Source organism: Nannospalax galili, unplaced genomic scaffold, assembly GCF_000622305.1.
Source record: "Nannospalax galili isolate Female #2095 unplaced genomic scaffold, S.galili_v1.0 scaffold1852, whole genome shotgun sequence".
Lineage (NCBI taxonomy): Eukaryota > Metazoa > Chordata > Mammalia > Rodentia > Spalacidae > Nannospalax > Nannospalax galili.
Window position 1 is genome coordinate 296,213 of NW_008331531.1, and position 5,048 is coordinate 301,260.

The 5,048-nt window shown below is 40.9% G+C and overlaps 1 pseudogene; it reads right to left on the minus strand.

The window, feature by feature from the left end:
• Positions 1–3,867: 3,867 nt before the first annotated feature.
• The window catches only part of LOC103728714, a 1,740-nt pseudogene continuing 559 nt past the window's right edge, over positions 3,868–5,048 (minus strand).

The window sequence follows — 5,048 nt, forward strand, 5'->3', positions numbered from 1 at the left end:
TACATGAATGATTGCAGAAAATAACACATCTGTCCTTAATTGTCTAGTTTCAGCTCATCATCTCAATTTCTTCCTTCTGAGTCACTATGGAAAGCAACACAGAGTTATGGGAAATCAGCCCAGCACTAACATAATTTATACTTAACCTTGCTCTCTGATCATCTCTTTCCCAATTGTTCTCATTGTAAATTGTGTTTTGAAATTTGTTTCTAAGTAATTCATACAAATTAATTCAGATCTAGTCATTACTGCTAACATATACATGTGCTTGTATACACACACACACACACACACACACACACACACACACATGCACACTCAGTAAAAATACAAGCAGCAATCAGCCAGTACTATTATCTCTTTTCAGTTTCCAAGAAATGGAGTTCTTGGAAAAATCCATAGACATCAAAACATGTGGCACAATAGCTGCAAATGGTATCATTTTTCACAATTGTGTTTCTCATTCCTAAGTCCTTCGTGCATTTAACAAGCATCCTCAGCAAATGTATCTGTCACTCAGCCAGACTGAATCAGGGTCTGGCACATCAAGGATTTACATGTGGTTCATATAATAAGAATTTGTAAATGCTGTATTTGTGCATGATATAACGTGTGAATTTTCAAGGATAAATGTGATGCCGTGCTCACATACTCATAAGCATGCACATGTTAGTAGGGCATCATATTTTACTCTAGGTAAACATAAAATGTAGAATACTCTCCTAAGAGATTTATTAGACAGTACAAAGGTAAAGCAAGATAAAATGGCTTATATCCAAACATTATCCTGCTGACTCAGTTTTCTTTGCCACACTAGCTGTACTTGCCAACAAGGTGAAATATCCTTATTGTCCTGTATCTCTCCCAAACAATAGCTGTGCACGCTCTGTCCAGGGTCGACTTGCTATTTTAGCATTTGTTTTCACAAATTAGGTGTTGTTCCCCTAAGTGCTTTTTCCTGTCCCATTTTTACATAAGTCATTTAACAAGCATGCTGCCAGCTCCTTACTAAACCAGTCAGAGAGTTTAAGTTAATCTCTCAATCAATGATAGACCTAATAAATAAATATTACTATGGAGTAAGAAGAATCTGAAGACATTACTTTCTATTTTTTAATACTATTCAGAGGCTGCTCTATTAAGACAAAAATTGTTATCATTATCATTTATGTAGTTACACAACCTCCAAGAACTTCAGTTCTTTCACATGTAATTGACAACAGTAATCTTGCCTTCCTAACAAAGATACAACTCATAGTGCATTTGCTAATGTATATACAATATTTAGACCAATTATACATAGTTAAAAAAGATACATACACAACTATCATATAGAGTTTATGATCCTTCTATTCTTCCTATAAGGCTGTATGTATAGGAAAAGATCTCAGTTTATTTGTAGATTCAGACAGTCTGGGTATGAACACATTTCTGTTTCTCCCTCTGTAAAAAGAATAAAACACAGGCCACACTATTTAGCCAATGAATGTAAATTATTTTGAATATTTTTATATACATATTAGCAGGTCTTAATAGTTAGCACAAGCAGAGTGTGGTGGTGAACATCTTTAATCCCAGCACTGGGGAGGCAGAGGCAAGCATATCTCTGAGATGGAGTCCAGCCTGGTCTACATAGGAAGTTCAAGGACATCTAGGGTTACAGAGAGACCCTGATTCAAAAAACAATTGGCTCTAATTCCAGGTGTTTGAGTGGATGAGTCCTTCTTGAATTTTGTCTTGATTAAATATAGGTAGAAATGTTAACAATAACAAAGTTATTAAGAACTAGACCATGACTTCAAATGTCAGATATATATAGTTTTAAAAGTTTTTCCTTTGCAGATTTGCAATATGAATTCTATTGCTGTAAATAAATGTCATTTCTCTCTTGAGTTGTAATGGATGAAATCCAACACCCAACTTCAGTGAATTATTTTCTAGTGGGAAAATATGATTAAATGAAAGAAGTTTCCAACTTTCAGGGAAAGAAATCTAAGCCAAAAGCATTTCTGGGGACCCTCAAAGTGGCACAGGAGGTTTCTTAAGCCAGATCCCAAGAGTATCCACAGCTGAACTTTTGAACTAAATCTTCTGTAAAAATTTACCTGGTTAAATCTGTTCCTCCTTCTGCTACTCTCCCTGAATCATGGTTAGGGAAAGGGAAGTTCCGATAGTGCCCATCTCCAGCAGCTTTCACATCCCTCAGTATTTGACAGCAGTAGGCAGAGGCAGAGCATAAGGCAGTACCCTATTTTGTTACAGCTCTCCTGTGGACCTCGAGCACTGGGACTTTTAGCTTCATGATGACAAGGTCTATGGCTCTGGTGTAGGACTAAGCTGCTGAGGCCCTTAGCCATACAGATAATACAGCTCTTGAGGAAGCTAGGAAGTCAGGATTCCTCGGCTTTCACAGCAGCCAGTGTGTGTTAACCTTGCCCAGCCTTTGACACTGGCTAGACTCCAATCTCTCTGGCACAAGGTGACTAAGATTGGCCTTCAAGGTCACTGCTACATCATCTGCCACTTGTACCACTATCATGACAATATTACACCTACTGTTGCTTTCATTATTGCTGCACTGTGTTTCCCATCACCACTGTCACTGCTGCTGCCCTCCTGCTCCTGCCCTGCCCTCTCTCCCAACTCCACCTCTGTTGCTCTCAAGGCAGCTGGAGGTTCCCAAGCTCTGCATCTTCTGTGACTTGACCTGTCTACCCACACCCCACTGTCACTGTGACCAGACTGCTCCTGCTGCCATTGTGTCTTCTTTCTTGCATTACCAGCTTGACTCTCTTGATAGATATCTAAAGTAAAGAAAAATGGAGCACCTAAGAAGAGGTTTTTATTAGGCCCAGTGTTGCACACCATGGAAGGCTCCTGGGGATTGAACTCAGATCCTCAGGTTTGTCAGCAAACTCCTTTACCTGCTAAGCCGTCTCACCAGCCATCTCACCAGCAAATTGCAGCTGTTGGAAATAGTTATCACTTTGTACCTTCAAGAGCTGGAGTTCTGCTATAGATGTAAATTACCTTGTAGTTTCCAGAAAGCAAAAAGAATTTACAAAATTGTCCAAGCTGGCTATTAGAATGACAGTCCTTTTCTCAAAGTATCCAGGGTACCAAGAAAGAATCTACAGCAGTCAATTAAGGATGCAAGCCACCTCATCTCTCCAAGTTTGGCTTGTTCACAGGAAAACAAGCATAAGAAGGAGTTACTAGTACAGTAATGTATTTTAAGATTAATAATAGATTTAACTGTGTCTATCAGCTGTTCTAATTTCATTTCTGCTGCTGTGATAAAACACCCTGACCAAAAGAACCTTAGGGAACGAAAGGGTTCATTTGGCTTATATGTCAAGGTCACAGTCCAGTAAGAAGTCAGGGCAGAAACCTCAGGCAGGAACTTAAAGCAAAGCAAAAACCATGGAAGAATGCTACTTCCTGGTTTACTTGGGCACATGCTCAGACAACTTCCTTCTACAACACAAGACCACCTTCCCAGGGAATTGTACTGCCCATAGTGGGCTGGACCTTTCTACGTCAATTATCAGTCAAGATAATCCCTCATAGACTTGCACACAGGCCACCCTGATAAAGACAATTAGTCAGTTGAGAGTACTTTTTCAGGTAACACTAGGCTGTTTCAAATGACAGCTAATGCAGGAGAAATGCTCAACTCCTGCCCAGCATAACAAGAGGAAATAGGTCTCCCTCATTTGTGTCATATGCATGAATTCCCTACTCCATGAAGTTTGCATTTCTCAAGAGATAACTGACTCCCCAGCTTGCTCATTAACAAGACTCCCAAGGGAACAGAAGTGGACCTGAACAAACCCTGAGGCATCTGAGAGGAGTTGCCTCTATTCTTCACACTCCAGAAGACAAGGACGATTGAACTAACATTTTCCTCAAGGCTAATTTCACATCCTTGTTTCTCAGGGACAACAGAACAACAGAATCGAGCCAGAGCCTACAAGCTGGCCAGAGATAAATGAAACATAGGTCCGTGGTAAAGGAGAATGGAAGTCAGATGGGCGTTGCAGGTAGAGAAGGAACAGATTTTCAAGATGGACATAACAATGTGAGTGAAAGAGGTAATAAGAAGAAAACACCTATGTTGGTAAAACTCACAATCTGTACTAGAGATGTGCCTGCACACGCCAAGGGCAGCACCTCTGGAATGTCACAGAAAAAGTTTTCGATCTTGTTAAGACCACAGTAAGGTAAACTACAGATAAGAAATCTGAAGATGCCTGGATGAATGCAGCCCCCCAGCCAACTTTCTACTGTCAGGAGATGCATACACTGTGGCACTTTATGACTGTGTATCTCCTAGGGTGACAAAATTCACAAAGCAGTCATAAGCCATCACTGTACACAGGAAACACTTGGTGAAAACACAAGGTGCGGTTACAAAAGAGCTGGGAGGCACAGCTCTGGTAAGAGTTGGTGTGGCTCTGCCTCAGCAGGAGGAGCATCATGCTCAGAGAAATCACAGGAGGGAAAAACATGTCAAGCATTGACAGGAGTCCGAGAAAGAAATACATAGGGTGTGGAGGCTGGATGACACCTAAATGGTGAGTAAGATGAGCAGGCTCCCCAGCAAGACGAAGATCTAGAAGACCAGGCCTTCAGAGTTAGAAATTCTCACCACGATGAACTCTGACACAGGGTAGATTTCTCATGTGCTTGGGACAGGCAGTCCTAGAAAAGCAATGACTCCTCAGTCCCAGGTAACTGAGACTAGCTTAACAGGACAAAGATCATGCTCTCCAGGCCTTCAGAGTTAGAAATTCTCAGCACGATGAACTCTGACACAGGGTAGATTTCTCATGTGCTTGGGACAGGCAGTCCTAGAAAAGCAATGACTCCTCAGTCCCAGGTAACTGAGACTAGCTTCCCAACAAAAGGACTTGTACCTAAGGTCGTCATTGCAAACAAAATGAAGCCAATAATAAATCTGCCCACAACATTCAAGTAGTGTTTCACACTTAGCCTCTGTTTCCTTACTTGGCGAAGCTGCAGAACATTTTATAGTTTTATGTGTT